At 45.2% G+C, this 19,206-nt stretch overlaps 1 protein-coding gene across 8 annotated transcripts in view; it reads right to left on the bottom strand.

Annotated features, from left to right (window-relative positions):
* The window catches only part of SH3KBP1 (SH3 domain containing kinase binding protein 1), a 330,169-nt gene that overhangs the window by 160,790 nt on the left and 150,173 nt on the right, over positions 1-19,206 (bottom strand). The window lies entirely within an intron of this gene.

Below are 19,206 nucleotides of genomic sequence, written 5' to 3'. Positions count from 1 at the left end.
TGCAGAAGGCAAAGACCCCAGCCCCGAAGCGCTGGCGCACAGTGTTGCCTTAAACGCGTTTCTGTGGGTGGGGCTTTGTATCTGCTGCCGTTGATTTTTAATGAAAGCTGATGTGACGTGGTAGAGTAAAAAGAATGGTCTGCTTCTAATGCTAGCAAGGCAGAGGAAATTTTTCCCAGTGTGCAAAGGAAAAGATAAAGCATCCTGGCCTTTTTCTTACTAATCATCACCCTTTGAATGTGGTGGAACTCAGGCCTGATAAGCAAAGGCTGATTAGATTTCAGCCTGCTCTTGGTGCCATTTCAAATGCCCCAGAGGGGTTCAACAAATCCACTTCTGTCCTCTTCCCTCTGTCCCAGGGGACCCATTAGCAGGAGGCCTGGCTGCTTACACAGAGCCAACCCAGGCAAATCAAGATAAAAGCCAGGACCACACTTCACTTGACCGGAGGACACTCAAGGGTACAGCATCTCACTCACGCAGAGCGGCCCAACTGGGAGGCCCTGGCTCAGAGCTGGTTCAAGTACAAATGCAAGTGTCCACACCACAGACATGCACTGCGGGCAGAAAGAACATGCATGTGGTATGTGTGATGGGGGTGGGGTGGGGAGACAGACAGACAGACAGACAGCAGTGGAGGCCCAAGCTGGGGAGAGGTGGACCGAAGAGAAGGACTGGGACCAGCACTGCTCAGAAGTTTGTTGCTCAAGGCTGACCATCTCACAGTGCTCCCTCCTGCCACCGCATGGCCTAGAAAACCAAAGGGATCACCGACTTCAAGCCAACACATTTAGAAACGCTGACATTATTTTTGGACACTGCCTACAGTGACTCTTTTCCTTTTCTAGTCTTTTCCCTAAGAGAGCAAATCCCTGCAGGAGTGATCACAGGCCACATTAAGGCCCCCGTGCAGCATGACATCACACAAAGGGGAAGGTCTGGGCTACATCTCATGCGCTCACAGATCAATATTTTTCAAAAGCCAGTGGCCTAGTTCTCTCTGTTCTATTTTTCTCTGCCCGAACCTCCCTAAGGAAGAACAGAGTCGAACAGAAGGAAGGGGGCAGGAGTTCGGAATCGATACCTTGTCTAATCACGTCTCTGGCGACTGCACAAATACACTCCACCCCTTGGCGCAGAACCCCTAGCCCCCTGGTCCTGACGAGGACAAACGCAGAGCTCTCAGGCCAACTGCCAGGCGCTGGCTGCACTGTTGGCAGGTGGCACAGGGCCACCCATGGAGGGCCTGGCTCTCCCGTGGAGCATGGCTTCTCCCTGTGGGGAGTCAGGAAGAGTGGGTCTGCAGGGCAAAGAACTCTACCGCAATTTCGTGGCGTCCAAAGTGACGGAAGGCAACTCCAGCGCTCTCTGTTGTGAAGGGTACAGATCCCTCATCCTATCTGAGGAGGTCTAGACAACGAGGCGGTCTTGGCACCCATCTCCTACTCCCTGGGGCTCTCTTGCCCCCACATACACCTCTGAAGATGAAGTTCTACTATAAATCTTTAAGACCTTTATTCGCTTGATGTTATATCAAAAGCAAACTCTGCAGATACAAATCTGAACACAGAACAAGTAAACATGACAAATGTCTACAGCCCAACATTTATAAGCACAGAAGTCACCAGCCCTCACCAAAGTGACTTGAAAATAACATCTGAAGACCCAGTGTTAGCTGAAATGGTAAACACAGTTATATGCAGGTTCATATATTCACAAAACCCTCTGTAAAAAGTAGCATCTAGCCCAGTAGTGCGCAAATGGCGGAAGAGAGAGTGATGTATTCTTTAACAACAGACTGACACCGCAGACTCAGAACAGACCTGGAACAGAATAATCAGATTTCTCTTGAACCAAATCTCTGCATCAGACTTCCATAAAGCCCTGTCTGGTATCAGGAAGAATGACACATTTCCTAGTTTCTGTCTGCCAGGCTAATCGACATTTCTTAAAAGCCTCTAAGAAGTTTATTTAATTGGTGGCATAAAGTCCTATAAAACACAATGCCAACATACAGGACCAAGAAAAGCGAGTCACAGAGAGATATCCAGAGGGTGCTGATGGTAAAGGCCACCCGACCTTACCCCAGGCAGTAACAGTTTTTCCCTCTGGCACTGGGATAGCAGGCAATCTTTTCTAAAGCACTTCTGGTATCCAGCACCATATCTCATCCTGCCAACCACATGGCTTGCAAAGAAAAAGAAAGGAGCCAGAATGAGCAACCACTTTGCAAATGAGAAAACTGGGGCTCAATGACTTACCCACAGACACCAAGCTAGTGAGTGGCAGTATTTCCTTGGTCTGAGTTCAGAGCTCGCCTCCAATGCTGGATGAACCAATTCTGTTCACATCTTGTCCCAAATTCTCGGCAATTCTGTACTTAACTGCTTCCTGCAATACTGTCCAACACAGCCTGAGGTTTGTACCCAAATTCCTGGACTGCTGCTCTTCCAGGTCTCAACTTCTGCACATCACTGTTACCAGGTCTACCCAACCTAAAGTCCAGTTTCAGGTGGGTGTCTGACAGGGGTGCCTGGGTGGCTCGGTCAGCTGAGCGTCCGACTTTGGCTCAGGTCACGATCTCATGGTGCGTGAGTTCGAGCCCCGCGTCGGGCTCTGTGCTGACGGCTCAGAGCCTGGAGCCTGCTTTGGATTCTGTGTCTCCCTCTCTCTCTGCCCCTCCCCTGCTCACACTCTGTCTCAAAAATAAATAAACATTAGGAAAAAAATGAGGTGGGTGTCTGACAATGGGAGACACTGCATTTCAGTCGCCTCTGTCCATCCAAAACTTAAGGGAGTTTAAGGATGTCATTTGCCATTTCTTCCTCTCCTGGCATTTCACTGATGTTTACTGGTCCATCTTGACCTTCCTTGAGAAGGTATGTCAACAACAACGTCATCTCGTTTCAATAGCCGGTATAAACTGCAGAAAAACGAGTATGACTTGCCCAAGGCCGTGGTTTAGGATCCCTTAGTTTGAGCTGTTCACACCCATGGCCCAGTTCACGTGAACTCAAGTTTTAACACATTACAATGGGCTTTTTTTCCTATGGGATACACTGAGTCATGAGAGAAATTTACATCTATTTGCTGATCACGGCCAACAAGACAAATCTGTATTAGAACAACTAGAAAGAGGAGAGAACACAGGCTCTTCCTCCTTCACATTGGGGCCATTGCCACCATCCTTTGTCACTGTGCGCGTTTTCTAGGCCGGACCACTTAACTCCTTACGTGTAATTGCAAGAAGTAACAAACACAAGTTTTACGGACACATGTGCAAATGTATATGTGCACGTGGCTTACCAAAAAATGTATAGATAAGGCAGACTTCACAGGGGATACTTGATATGTCTCTCCTTTATTGTCATACTGCACGATGGCCACGAAATACACACGCATGACCATGCACTCATATGTAGAAATATTGGCACATGGAGGGCAAGGCAGGCACACTCAGTCTCCCTCACTCGGCCCCATTCATCCGTAACCTTACATTCATGGTCAGCTTTGTTTAATAAAATGGTAACAGCTAGCATTTATTGAGCACTTATTGTGTGCCAGACACTGCTAAGTACTGTGTATGTATTACCCCACTTAATTCTCACAATGAACCCCCTTCTCACAAACAAGGAAACACAGAGATTGCGTGTTCTACCCGAGGTCTTACAGCTCACGAGCGGATGCAACTCCAGAGACACCACCTCCCGTGTCTGACTGTTCTTAAGAATGCTCACTTATGGGTCTTGAGACTGCAGAAAGGACTCGCCGGGCCAATGTGGGACATGGTTAAAATGTGAAACCAGGAAGTGAAAAGCCACAGATCGGGAGCATTTCCTTACAGCTGCTGGATACTGAGGATATAGCTGCCGGGTATTTTAATGAAATAAAACTGGTTGGAAAGGGAGGAAATGAAGTACACTCACACTCTCTAAACATGACATAGCAGAAACTAAAAAAGGGTGCCATGACCCACGTACAGACAGCACACTCATCTATATTTTAGAGCCTTCCAGGGTCTTACAACATGTGAAAACTTTACTAGGCCAATTCATTCAATGACCACAAAAATCTAACAACAAATAATGTAGTGGTTGAAAAAATTCTTTGGATCAACTAAAAACTTTCAACACCCACACAGTCTTTTTTTTTTTTACATCTCATATCCCCTTTGACAGAACACCAGTGCAACCACAAGGGTCTAAATCGTTTGAGATTTTCAAGGAACCCACTGAATTAATCAAATGGATCCTCACCGCATCCCTAGGGAACATGGCAGTATCCTGAGATCATACTGCAAGAGAAAAAACATTGATAAAGGTCAAAGAGCAAATTAGAAAAAGCCCCCGATTTTGTTTCCAGGGTTAGTTACTTCTGGCATTTTCTCCAGATGTGGCCTGGGGACCACCTACCTATGTCAGAAGGTTGAAACGCAGAAAAGATCTATGGAACTGTACTCTCTGGGCAGTTGGGGTCAGGGACCTGCATTTAAACCTGACTCACCATCTGACACTACCCACAAAAATCTAAACCTCGACAACAAATCAGTGCCACTAATTACAGGTGACAACGGGTAACGGCGGGTGACTAGGAGAAAACACCTTGTGGGAACAGGTGATCTCCCTTTAGAGGACTGCAACCAGCGGTTCTCAGTCTTGGCTGCATATTGAAATCACCTGGGGAGCTTTCCGCACTCTAAACAGCAGTCCTTGAGGAACTAGGTCTCCACAGAATAACAGCTTTTCCCGAGGCTGGGGCAAAGCAAATACAAAGTGAGAACGGAGCAGCCACGAACGCTAACACCATGAAGTGCTCAAACACTGGAAGGGTCATCTCAAGAGGACACAGAGAGCAGCTTGATGGGGCCTCCACTGGCCAAGCTGGGGACAGTTCCAGCAGGTACTGAAGGTTGTATAATGATTCGTTCACTTCCAAAATTATTCATGAGCCCAGACTGATAAGTTCGAGAGGTAGCTAGGTTGCCAGCTACCTAGGTAGGTGAATGGGTAAGATTTGATAGATAGGTACGGGGCAAGAAGGGAAAGTTCTCCTTTAGAAAAAGAATGTCAGCTGATAAATACAGAAATGATAGAAATAGACAATCACCATTTTATAACCATCATGGCAACCAATGATTCTGGCCAGCATCAATGGTTGCTAAAACCACTGGGTGAAAGCTTGTTGGAGATTAGGACTTGTAAAGAGTCTCAGAGTATCTCCCCACAGATTATTTATTAATTACGAAAGGAAAACGGTCTTCTTAGAATGGAGAAACTGGACAGACACAGCCTTAAAGTTCACATCGCCAATAATGGGACTCTTTATGTGGCATGCAGAGAAGGACTTAACATCACCTACAGAATGCTTCCACCCCAAACATTTCCCCTAAATCTGACCGTGAGAAAACAATCATGCAAATCCAAACCGATGGACAGTCTACAGAAACTGACATGATTTTTTAAAAAGTCTTTTTTAAGGGGCACCTGGGTGGCTCAGTTGGTTGAGTGTCTGACTCCTGATTTCGGCCCATGTCATGATCTCATGGTTTGTGAGTTTGAGCCCCACATGGGGCTCTGCGCTGACAGAGTGGAGCCTGTTTGGGATTTTCTCTCCCTCCCTCCCCCTCCCCACTCATCCTCTCTCTCTCTCTCAAAATAAATAAACTTTAAAAAATTAAAAATATTTTTAAGTCACTATCACATACAATTTTTAAAAGGCTAGGGAACTTTTAGATTTAAAAACAGTAAAGAGATACAACAACTAAATATAATGCAATCCTTAATTGCATTCGATTCTCTTAAAAAGGTTATAAAGGGCATCATTAGGAGAACTGGGGAAATCTGAATATGGACTAATACTAGATAATAGCATTATATTGATGTTCCATTTCCGGAGTGTGTCTGTTCATCCTATTGTAGTTACATAGGAGAATGGCCTTATTCCACAGTATTCAGGGATGACGTGTCCTGGTATCTGTCACTTCCTTTCAAATTGTTTAAGGAGAAAAGGAGTGTGTGTGTATGTGTGTATACGTACACAATACATATACATATACATACACACATAGAAAAAAACAAATGTGGCAAATTGCTAACATAGGTGTTCACTGTAATACTGTTACAACTTTTCTGTACAGTTGAAATTTTTCTAAATAAAAATTTGAGGGGGGAGAGGAAAAAATACAGATGACCAGACCCCACCCTTTATCAATGGTCTGGGATGCAGCCTGGGCATCTGTATTTTAAGAGCTCCTCAGGTGAGTCTAACAAACAGGATCGAGAGACATCCAGACAGATCAGCTGTCCAAAAAGACATGGGATTTTCCAGGACCATGCTATACAGGTTCTAACGTGCAGCTTCTTTTCCCAAAAGGGAGAAAAACCAATCTCATCTGGCAATATTAGCCTAACACATAACCCAGGTGAATGCTGCCACGCTGTGATTTTTATTTCACAGAACTTTGGAAAAGTTGCACCAAACAGCCTCTAGCTCTGGAAGTGTGCTCCTGGGAGACTGGGGGATGGGAAAGATGGCACCCTCTGCTATGATTCATGAGCCACTAGTGCTGGGGGTGCAGCAACTCCCCAAGTTAGAGAGCAGATTCCAGATTCCTGAAGAGGCTATTCTTGAGTCAGAAACCTCAATTTATGCAAGGGGCCAGGTTTCCTATTTCAAGATGGAAAGACAATACCAAGTAAACAAAATACATGTGGAGAATCATCCCTTTTCCTTGAAACATCCAGTGGATTTGGCATGCAAGGAAAGAGAGACAGTTAAATGGCTGATCTTGCTGGACCCAGCATCATACCCTTTGCTGGGAACATTCCTACTCCTCATCCTGTTTCAATGTAACATAACTCAGAGGAAGAGGAGGACACTTCAGAGGTTGATGGCATGCCAGAAAAATGAGGAACTAGTGGGTCTTCCTCGCCAAACCCTCTGGCTGTGGCTGGACCATTACAGCGGAAACGTATGGTATTTAATTAACCAGCACTGTTTGGTCCCTGGAGATGAGCCTCCTTGATTCTCTTAGGGCTATATAATCAATATCGTTGCACGGCAGAAAACAGTAAATCCATGTGCCTGCTACTTCAAAAAGGGAAGGTTCATCTGACAAGAGGTTATAATTATGCCAGTGCTCATGTGCTCCCAAGTCCTACCAGAATACAGGAGAAAAATGTAGATTCAGTAGGGAACCATTTATTATGGCCTCTAAGCCATGGGGGATGGGAAGGGAGGTAGGTAAAGTCAAAAGTCACATAAGGAAAATCAACGGGGTCTTGTTGGAGATGAAGGAGACAAATATTGATTAGGTGTCCACTATGTGCCAAGAACCGGGCTATGCATGTCACATGCCTTCGCTTAAGTTCTTGCACCAACCCTGTGAGCTTAGGGATGCTGGCCCCATCTTTCTGAATGGGCACAGAAAGGCTGGATAACTTGTAGGAGGCACATGAGTTAAATAAGTTGTGGTCTGCAGCTCTTTTCTTCCACCAACCCAAGATAATACCAGGAAGGCAGATTAGGTGTGCATTTCCAGGGTACTCTGGATGATGAGTTAAGGATGAGGACTTGACCAGAGGAGGTTTCTGGACAGAGAAATGACAACAAGATGTGGTGAGGACAGTGATGTAGGGAGAAGTGGCTGGTGTCAGAGGTGTGCAGGATGGCTTGGGGGAGGGAGCCTAGAAGCAGGCAGACAGCCCAAAAGAAGACAATGAAAGACAGAGAAAGTCTGAAAAACATGATGAAAACCTGAACAACAGTATCATCATCAGTTGATGTGTTTCTGCTGCCCCCTTTGGGGGCCAATGACCCTCTTTCACCGGTCTCTGATCCCAGCACCTAGCTCAGTGCCTGTTAGAGCAGGCAGACACTCAATCCATTCCTGATGGATTGATGGATGAATGAACGAATGAGTACCTATTCCACATTCTGTCTGTGGGTCACTGTTTTGTGAACAAACATTTTGTAGACAGTCAGAGGGGTCCTAGAGAAGGACAGAAAGGGTAGAAGTAAACAGTTAAAGCCTCAACCTGGTGTTAAACTGGGCACGCCTCAACGTGTGCTTTTTTAAAAGCCAATGCCAAAATGACTAAGATGGTAAATTTTACATTGTATTTCACCACAATTTTTCAAAAAGCCAATGCCACCTTGAATTTTTGCAGCTATAAGGACAGAAAGATGGTGGCCCATCGTCTTGCCATGGGGTCAAAAGGGCCTCATTCTCCACTAACATCGTAGTCTGAAGCATCTGTGATATTAAACAATTCGTGATATACTCGCGTTTATGGTCCACTGTCATTCATCCACACCAGATAGCAGAGCAGGGATTTACCTGAGCGACAGATTATGTATGTTGGATTTTAAATGTAGTCCCATTAAAAGACAGAAAATACTTAAATAGGGAGGGATATATGCATAAGCAGGTTCAGGGCAGCATTGTATCTAATGGTAAATGAATATGTGCACAGAGATCTGTACAGGAAACACCCTGAATGTCCGCTGAGAGGGAACGGCCACATGGTATATCCAGGCCACAAAAGGATCTGAGCGGCCTTTTAAATCAAGCAAGCGGTTCCATGTGTACTGACATGTAAAAGGCGTCCATAATACATTAATATGTGAAATATACTCCCGACATTGTAAACACATACACACTACACTCCCTTCTTCCCTCTATAACCTCCACCCTAGACTCCAAAATTTACTCTTATCACCCAGAGCCTAGTCATAGAGTATGTGCTCAAAGAAATGTTTATTAATGAATAAATGGATTCATTCAACATTCAGTTAACATGTGAGGGCCTAATACAATTTAATGAGTGAAATAAAGGGTGTGTATGTACAAGAACACGCTTGTGCAAGGATAGAAAAGGGTATAGAAGGGTATGCCCCAAATTAACGGTAGTATTTTTGGAAAGGGGCGTTAGCAGAGTGTGAAGACAGACTCATGTAAATGTTTCTGCACGTCAATTTGTTTTTCCAGAGAGCATGTAGTAATACACTGTAGTAATTTTTAAAAATCATCACGGTCACCTGTTAAAATAATTATCATGCTTTATGAAACTTAATTCTTCCGATTATGCTTTGATGACATTAAGAGTAAAGTTAGTTCCTATTCTCCAAGCCACTGGATCCGGCAGAAAGGTGGCTGCCACGGGCTGAATATCAAGGGGGCTCTGAACCGGTTGCGGCTGGTCCCTGACGACAATGGGAGGTGTGAGCCCGGAGAAACAGCTCCACACCTGGAGCCCAGACTAGTTATTACTCTGATCAGAGCCGCCACCATATCCTATCAGTTATGGATCCAAGGTCGTTTTCCCTGGCCTGAGTGCACAGACCACACAGCGTAGCCATCTCCCTCCCGGCGACAGGGGGTGGGAGGGGTGAGGGGGAAAGGGGGGGGGGGGGCTGTGTCCATCTTCTGAGCCTGCTCACTCACGACACAGGAACGACAGATAACCTAGTGGATAACCAGCACTACGACTACCTCATGCTCTTTGCCACTGAGTGGCCCTTCGCCTCCGTTTTCTCATGTCTCAAATCGGAACAATGGGGACAGACCTACTTCGCAGAAGGGTTCGCTGTCACCTGACACCCTCCCTTTTTTCCACTTGTCTTACCATTCATTAATGTGTTAAAAGGCACCTTTGTGAATGATTTATGCCAGTTCAACTAATTTTCTTTTTGCCGGCCTTCCCTCCCCGTCAGAGCAAGATAAAGAAACCATACTGAAAACCACGGTCAGTGATGTGGCTAAGCAGTCTCCGGGTCTTCCCCTTTCCCTAGGCCAGTCCCAGGGGGTGGTTTTGGCCTTTCAGGATGTTCTTTAATCTAAACAACCCACAGCAGACCGTACCAGGGCGACACTTCCCCAAGTGTCCCTGGCCTGAGTTCCCCAGTTCAGGACGCCTTTCTCTGGGGGAAGGGAGTCTGGACGTTCAGAGGAGAAAATCTGATACATAAAGCACACTGCTTTTCTCCACTTTAGCAAGGCTTATTCTGGCAAAATGCCCAAAAGAACTCAACATATTTATAGAGTTTTGTTTGATCTACTTTTAAATGCTCCATGCAGAGTCATTCAAGTGAAATGAGAATACAGATTTTCAAAGGGAAAACTGAAGGAAGGTTCTAAATATAAGTTATTTGTTGAGCATAAACAAGATTTCTCCCTTCGATCCAACACACTCCCTCTAACGCATCTATTTTTAAAGGCATTCTCAAACTTTGCTGCTGATGAAGAGATCAGACCCCTAACTTTTACAGCAAAGGGGGGGAGTGAGGGAGGGAACAAGTGCAGGGAGGGGGAGTGCGCATGAGCACACGCCTACTTAGGAACTGTGACAAAGGTCTAGAAAATCTGAGAGACCCTCATCTGGGGGCCACCTCCCTCGCCTATGCTTAGAGGATTCTCTGGGGAAAATACCTACCACAAACAAATCTAGAGTTTCCCAGTTTTTAAAATCGGTCCTCAAAACAGCCATTGTCCTGGGAAATTTACAGAATGACAGAAAATTCCACATTTCTCTCTTGAGGCAGAAGAGGAAAGATCTTTACTGCAGCTAGTCAAAATGATTTTTTTCTAATTTTGACTTTTTTCCCTTCTCATCTCCATCAGAACCAAGACAGGGGAGGCCTACGTATTTATGAATTTTCTTGATGCAAAGGGGGTTTGTGTGTGCACAATTCCTTCTTCTGTATCTAAAAGCAGAGATTCTTAACTGGGGTTCATGGACAGAGTTAGTTCAGGGGCCTAAATACGGATGGGAAGAAGATTTCATCCTTAATTTTACTATCCTCTGGTTGAACTCTGGCCTTTCTTTTCACTATGCAATACAGGCAACAAACCACACTGGTGTTGGCAGCATCCAGGGATTTTTATTCCCTACTATGTGGATAGACATTCTCATTTCACATCCTGGTCACTGCAGTTATCGTGAAATATCATTTCCACTCTTCCTTACTTTAAAATTATGATGGCTTCTAGACCCACTGCTGGAACTTGCTATTTAACGCATCCATATAGAATATGCATTATTTATGTGTTTGCAGTATTTTGATGACTGTATTTCGGTATAATTGGTTTCCTTTGCAACTGTGGATTTTGTTTTATTCATTTACAAACATTATTCTGAATAGAGGTCATAGGTTTCAGCAGACTGACAAATAGATTTCACAGCAATTAAAAAGAAAAAAAAACAAGAACTCCTATTTTCAAGATTATGGTTTGCACAGAAACCCAAAGGGGGAGTTACGTATATAAAATAAAGCAGTTGACACACCACGTGCATTCTGTTAGAACGTTTCACAAGCTTTGGATCAGCACCTCATGACAAAAGCAGCACATCGGGCCGCATCACAGGTCCCGATCCATGAGCAGCCGTGTGGCACAGCCTTCAGGAAGCTGCTCGCCAAGTGCCCTCTTATTACCCAGGTCAGTGGCTGGCTAGAGCCCCGCTCTGTCATCTGGCGCCTTGGCTCAGCTGAGCTCAATGGCCACACTCCCTTCCACGAAGGCCAGGACAGCTCATTTGCAGGCTGACACCTGCCACCACCTCAATGTCCCCACTCCAACCAAGCCCTGCGTTTCTCTCCCTTTGCCAGCTAGTAAAGTTACAAAAGGTTCTACAAGGTCCCCCCAGCCAGGGATAAAGTGGTCACTTGGGCTTCCATGTACCCACATAGCCTCATATACACCTTCCTCCCAGCTCTCGTCAGCTGTGCTGTCACTCTTTGCCTGCGGGTCCCCAGTGCCTGCAGGGCAGCCAGTGCGCAAATGTTCCATGAAGGGAGGGAGGTTTGCGCTAATACGTGTAACCGCACAGGATTTGCCTGGAGCGGCTGCCTGACTTCTACTGCAGTCACATCTTTGTGGTATCCCTTGAGGATAAAGGACCGCAAGGTCAGCAAGTCCAACTGAGACTGGAGGCATCCGACCAATTCTTCAAAAAAGCTTTTTTTTAATAATGAAAAAATAGCAATGCCACTTTTAAGAAGTTATACTTCAGATAACTTACACGAAATGTACAAAGATAAATGCAAAATGTTCACTGCCACCTTATTCAGAAGAGTGAAAAACCAGAATTATCCTAAATGTCCTTTAATTAGGGGACTTGTTAGTCTAGTTGTGGTCTATCTACACATGGACTATTCAAGAGTTGTATAGAGACTCCTGGGTAGTTCAGTCAGTTAAGCGTCTGACTTCTTTTTTTAATGTTTATTTATTTTTGAGAGAGAGAGAGAGAGAGAGAGAGCAAGAGAGCGCAAGCAGAAGAGGGGCAGAGAGAGAGGGAGACACAGAACCTGAAGCAGACTCCAGGCTCTGAGCTGTCAGCACAGAGCCCAATGGGGGGCTCGAACTCACAAACAGTGAGATCATGACCTGAGCCAAAGTCAGACGCTTAAATGACTGAGCCACCCAGGTACCCCATGCGTCTGACTCTTGATCTTGGCTCAAGTCCTGATCTCTCGGTTTGTGGGTTCAAGCTCCACATCAGGCTCTGCACTGACAACACGGAGCCTGCTTGGAATTCTGTCTCCCTCTCTCTCTACCTTCCCCCACTTGCTATCTTTCTCTCAAAAACAAATAAAAATAAACTTAAAAAAAAAAAAGAGTGGTATAGCTCTAAGTGAACTGGTACAGCAAGATTTCCAAGATTCTCTTCAACCTAACAATAACTAATTACGATACAGCATAAATAGTATGATCCCATCTGTATTTTTCTAAATATTAGCATGTCTGTCTCACTGTGTGTTTGGATTAGGTCATACTATCTGAAATTGATATTTTATGGTTGAATATCTGCAAATTCTTATGGTTTGTCTGAATGCATGTGTGGAGATCTGAAGAGATAACCATGAACCAGGTCTCCTCCAGGGAGTATGCATGGGGGCAGGAGTGGGGGCTTATGTGACTTTTATTTATTTATTTATTTATTTATTTATTTATTTATTTAAGAGAGAGAGAAAGGGTGTGCACACAGACACGTGTGTGAACATGGAGGGGCAGAGTGAGAGGGAGAGAGAGAATCCCAAGAAGGCTCCACACTGTCAGCACAGAGCCCAACAGGGGTTCGATCTCAGGAATCGCAAGATCGTGACCTTGGCCAAAATCAAGAGTCAGATGCTCAAACTATTGAGCCACTAAGGCACCCCATGTGACTCTTTATACCCCAACTTTCCTTTATTAAGATTTTATACTAACCATGTATTATTTTAATACTAAGTCTAATTAAGAAAACTTAGGAAGAGTCTAAAAGAAAATGCACAATTCAAATCTTCCCAAAAAAAAGAGCCGTGAAGTCTAAACAACGGAATAGCACAAAAGCTGCCTTCTGAGGGGGCAATTCTGTGGTCATCAGAACAACAAATCCCATTATGAGGGGCTTCCTCTAGGGGCTCCAAATGGTTTTGATGCCAAGGCCCCTGTGCAGGGGTGTCATCTAGAAAAGGACAGGTTTCTAGGACCCCATGAGCAGTGCAGAGAAATGGACCAGGCTACCTGTAAAAGGTTTCTGAGCAGACTTTTTTCAAGCAAATAGGGTAGTAATGCATATATTAGCTCTTTGTTGAAAGCAAATAAAGGTTTTTCTCATTTATTTAAGCAAGTCCTACATTCCTTTTAAGTATGGGAGAATGGCAAAGGTGCATTTAAAAAATGGTTTCTCGTACTCTGACTTTTCATTTTCCAAACTGCTGTGCACCTTTACTCTCCCCCTCAGAGGCAAGGAACTAAGAGTCACGAAAAGTGTAAATTTAGAAATTGCAAATCTAGAAAATGCCAATCTAGAAATCTTGAAGCAAGAAAAATGAATGTGGATTTGTTCATGGACTAGAGAAAGGAACAGCAGAGGGGAGAAGAGAGAAATACATGTGCATGGATTTTTCCAATGACACTGATTTGTGTCTGTACTACTTGCTCCAGCACTTAAATATCTTTTCCCCAACAGTCTTCATTATAAAGCTTTCTATATCAAGTCTCCTCTTGCGAGATGAAACCTCCTGGAGGGCAGGAATTGGGTTTTTCTGCCCGTCTAAATCAGGGGTTGGCAAAGCCGTTGTGTAAAGAACCAGAGAATAAATATTTTAGGCTTTGCAAGCCTCGAAGTCCCTGTGGCAACTGTGTAACTCTGCTATTGTAAAGTAAGAGCAGCCACACAGATAATGCATAAACCAAAGGGTGTGGCTGTGTGCCAATAAAACTTTACTTATAAAAATAAGCAGTACCAGATTTGGCCCATAGGCTGTGGTTTGCCAATCTCTGGTCTACAAGAAGTGATAAGGGTCTAAATCAGAGACCAGGGATGATTTTTTTGTTTTAGGGAAGAACGAGAGACATCACTAATGTGGAATCATCAGCTTAGAAGTGACGCCCTCCCAGGGGCGCCTGGATGGCTCAGTCGGTTGAGCGTCTGACTTCGGCTCAGGTCATCATCTCACGGTTCATGGGGTTGAGCCCCACTTCAGGCTCTGTGCTGACAGCTTGGAGCCCGGGGCCTGCTTCGGATTCTGTGTCTCCCCCTCTCTGCCCCTCCCCTACTTGCTCTCTCTCTCTTTCAAAAAATAAATAAACGTACAAAAAAATTTAAAGAAAAAAAATGTGACACCCTCCCAGACACCATCTGTGACCGCCTTTGAGGCAGGGTTAGGTGCTCCTATGACCACCACAACAGGTGCTCTCCTCACCCTGCCCATGCTGCCCGGGACGGTCTGATTCTCAAATCCCAGGCTGCTATGAGCAGCACCTGAGTTAGCCTCCTTGGGGTTTACTAGAGGCTCTCCTGGAGCCCGACCCTGAACAGTTCCTTAGTAATGACCTCAAAACCAAAGGGACAAACAACAAATGATGAAGCAGGAGAAGGGGAAGGACAAGGCAGGAGAATGTGCTGCTCGATCCTGCGGGCACAGTTGGGGACACAGTAGTCGCCCCCTGTCAGCCACTCTACTGCAGACCACTAGCCCTGGGCTAGGGCCAGGGATGGGTTCAGGGACGGGCAGGGTGGCAGTGAGAGATGAAGATGGACCGGCCCAGGGCATCTCCAAGAAGAGAAGCCCCTGCCCTTTCCCCCACTAGATGTAAGCAGGGAAGACCACAGCACGAAGCCAACTCAGACAGAGTCCCTGCCTTGCCCTCGGACTGGTTATGCAACACAGACATTTCCTTATGACCTGAGCCAGGTTAAGCCAGGGTGACTGTGACTTACAGCTGAGAGACCATTAACCAGCACAGAGTGTCTGAGAGTGGACGTAAGGGGTGAGGGAAGCAAGGAGGGAGGTGTGGCCCAGAGAGGTTGGCTTTGGGGCCTGTGTGCTTTGTGGCATTGGCTGAGCCCAGGAGCGAGGAGACAACAGAAGATGCCAAAGACAGAACCATAAAAGCAGCTTACATTTAAGAAGCTTGAGAAGAGGAGCCAGCAAAATAAAGAGGTATAGTGGGGGTGAGGGGGGCAAATACACAGACACAAAAGGCAAGGCAGATGTTTCCAGAAAGAGGCAGTAATCCAAGATGCTGTGTGGAGTCGGAGGCAGCATAGAGGAAGAGGTTGGACAAACCTCGGTATAAACCCAAACTATACCTCTCATTGCAAGTGTGGCCTGGATACATCACAGAACCTCTCTGATCCTCCGTCGCTCCGACTGTAAAGCTGGGAGGATGCCGCCTTCCGCTCAGGGTTGTTAAGAGGACCGCCTACGTGTCTCTCCTGTGACGCTCTGCACAGGGTGGGGCGTGCGGACCGCATTTAGCCCTAATTCTTCACCTCTCATGTACCCATGCCCTTTGTCACATGACTTTAGAGTGCTTCCCTTAAAGACAGAGCAGGGTTCCCCAAGCCATGGGACTTGCTTTGGAAAACAAAGTGAAAAGGAAGTGGCAGCGTGCCAGTCTGGAGCCCAGGCCTCAAGAGAACTTGGAAGTTTCCATTCTCGGTCATGCCTCTACCACTGCTATGTGAACGTGCTTAAGCCAGCCTGCTGGAGCATGCGAGATACACGAGGCAGTGCCGATGCCCTGGGCGTGCAGCTGAGGTCAAGGCAAATGGCTAGCTGACCTCAAGACACGGGAGGAACCCCAGTCAAAATCAGAAAAGTCACCAGCCAGCTTCCAGCTGGCCCCAGACTCAAAAGCAATAAACGCTTACTGTTGGGCCACCGAGGTTCTGTGGGTGTTTGTTACGCAGCATAACTGTGGCAACAGGTAACTGATACGACACTGCCTGACACAGAGCAGATCCTCAAAAAATATTTACAACATACATGCAGGGAGTAAAAGGCCAGAAAATATCTTCTCTTAGTCTTCTGTCCTGGTAAGTTGAGTGTTATTTCCCTGGACTATTTCTCCATATTAAGGAAGGCCCAGAGGGTAAAAGAAGTTTATAAAAAAAAAAATATTTTTAGAAGTTTCTAGAAACACTAATTTTAAAGGACAATAAGTTTATTCACTTCTTACCTGTTGTAGTATGTTTATCTTTAGCTAACAAATGCAGACGGAAAATAAAGCAGAAAGAAAGCTCTTCTACAAAGAAGTCTCTGACTCGTCATCATTCCCTCCTCAAAATATACACAATGAAATTGAGACCAGGTAACACAGGTGACATGAAGTTCTCCATTTTTTAAATTTCTCAGTTGACAGTGGGTAGAAGGCTGTTGGGTATTTGTCATATTATTCTTGGTCTTTTTTTTTGTCATAAAACATACATACTATCAAATTTACCATTTTTTAAAGATTTATTTATTTTTGAGAGAGAGAGAGAGAATGAGCAGTGGAGGGGCAGAAAGAGGGAGGGAGGGAGGGGGAGAGGGGGAGAGGGGGGGAGAGAGAGAGAGAGAGAGAGAGAGAGAGAGAGAGAGAGAGAGAGAGAGAATCCCAAGCAGATTCTGCACTGTCAGCCCAGAGCCCAATGTAGGGCTCGAACTCACGAACTATGAGATCATGACCTGAGCTGAAATTAAGAGTCAGATGCTGGGGCGCCTGGGTGGCTCAGTCAGTTAAGCGTCCGACTTCAGCTCAGGTCCTGATCTCACGGTCTGTGAGTTTGAGCCCCGCGGGCTCTGTGCTGACAGCTCCAAGCCTAGAGCCTGCTTTGGAGTCTGGTCTCCCTCTTTCTCTGCTCCTCCCCCATTCACACCTCTGTCTCTCTCTGTCTCTCTCTCTCTCTCAAAAGTAAACAAACATTTAAAAAAAAATAAAAAAACAGTCGGATGCTGAACCAACTGACTGAGCCACCCAGGCCCCCTCACCATTTTAACCACCATAAAATGCACAGTTCAGTGGCATTAAGCAAATTCACATTACTGTACATCCATCTACCCTTTCATGTTCCCAGGCTAAAACTCTGTATCCGTTAAACACGAAGTCCCCATGTCCCCCCACACACCCCATCCCCTGGTAACAGCACCTCTGCTTTCTGTCTCTATGACTATTCTATATGCCTCATATAAATAAAATCATATAATATTTGTCCTTTTATGACTGGCTTATTTCACTCAGCATAATGTTCTCAAGGTTCATTCATGTCGAAGCACATATAAGAATTTCTTTCTTTTGGGGAGGCTGGGTGGCTAAGTCAGCTGAGCAGCTGACTCTTGATTTCAATTGTGATCTCACAGTTCATGGGATTGAGCCCCACGTCGGGCTCCGTGCTGACAGCAGTCTTTCTTTTTAAGGCTGAATAATATTTCATTGTATGGAGACCACATTTTGTTTATCTATTCTTCTGCTGATGGATGCTTGGGTTGGTTCTACCATTTGCCTACTGTAAATAATGCTGCAATGAGCATGTGTATACAAATATCTGTTCATATCCCTTCTTGATTCATTATATATATATTTTTTTAATTTTTAATTTTATTTATTTTGAGAGAGAGAGAGAGACAGAGTGTGAGTGGGGGAGGGGCAGGGAGGGAGGGAGAGAGAGAGAGAGAGAGAGAGAGAGTCAGAGTCAGTTCAAAGCAGGCTCCAGGCTCTGAGCTGTCAGCACAGAGCTCAACACAGGGCTTGAACTCACAAACCGTGAGATCATGATCTGAGCCAAATTCGGACACTTAACCGAGTGAGCCACCCAGGTGCCCCCATTTTATATATCTTTATTAAAATCTTATTTTGAAACCTGAAACATGCTTAAAAAAAAAAAAACAAACCTCATCACTTAGCTAGCAGTCTTCAGGCGTCATCTAACCAAGTTGAAGGGATGGGATTGGTACCTAGAGTTTGCAACTCAACCCAATTTACCATGAATGATGTAATCCCACACCCACTGAAATAAACATGGCGAGGATATGAAAAGCCTTTGGAGAAGACAGGATTCTGAAACATGCTGAGCTGAATGCAAAATGAGTACACATCTCACCACCCATTCAACCCAGCACAATCAAGCAGAGTAAAGAGACTGCACTGCCATGCGGTGGGCAAGAATGGGTGGTTTACCAACGGCAAAACACTGTTTTAACTTCACCACTCAATAAAATTGCCATAAGGCTTTCTCAGCAAAGAGCCAGAATTCTCTAAAGTTCTCCCAAAGCTTCTGACGGGTCATGTGGAAAGCTGATTCATCCAATAAATGTTTGTTGGCTGTAGGAGCTCAAATGAGCTGCAGAGAATATGCAGCATAGACCAGAATATTCCTTCCTAGTGACCCTGGAAAAGGTTTGAAAGAAAAGAATGGAATCCTTAAACTTTTTAAGATTCCAAAAGGCTTACTAGCCAAAATGAGCGTTCGCAGAGCAAAAAGCTTCGCAGGACTATCTATAAACAGCACCTTGAGCCTAATTTGAAGAACTAGTTATGTGCTAATGAAGACCCAGAAATTTGCCATCAAAAGGGTCAAAAGCTTTTAGAAAGGGTCCTCAGGTTAAAAAATACTGGATAGGGCACCTGGGTGGCTCAGTCAGTTAAGTGTTAGACTCTTGGTTTCAGCTCAGGTCATGATCTCATTGTTCATGAGTTTGAGCCCCACATCGGACTCTGTGCTGACAGTGTGGAGCCTGCTTGGGATTCTCTCTCTCCCTCTCTCTGTCCCCCTCCCCTGCTTGCACTTGCTTTCTCTCTCTCTCTCTCTCTCTCTCTCTCTCTCTCTCAAAATAAATAAACTTTAAAAAATACTGAAAACTTTTCAATCTTTCAACTTGTAGATAAAGAAATAGACATTTGGAAAGGTGAAATGAGGGGCGCCTGGCTGGCTCAGTCAATGGAACGTGAGACTCTTG

This window comes from Panthera pardus, unplaced genomic scaffold, assembly GCF_024362965.1.
Source record: "Panthera pardus isolate Hobbes unplaced genomic scaffold, ASM2436296v1 HiC_scaffold_27, whole genome shotgun sequence".
NCBI classification, from domain to species: domain Eukaryota; kingdom Metazoa; phylum Chordata; class Mammalia; order Carnivora; family Felidae; genus Panthera; species Panthera pardus.
The sequence above is the reverse complement of the archived record's forward strand: the minus strand, read 5'-3'. Positions and strand labels throughout refer to the sequence as shown.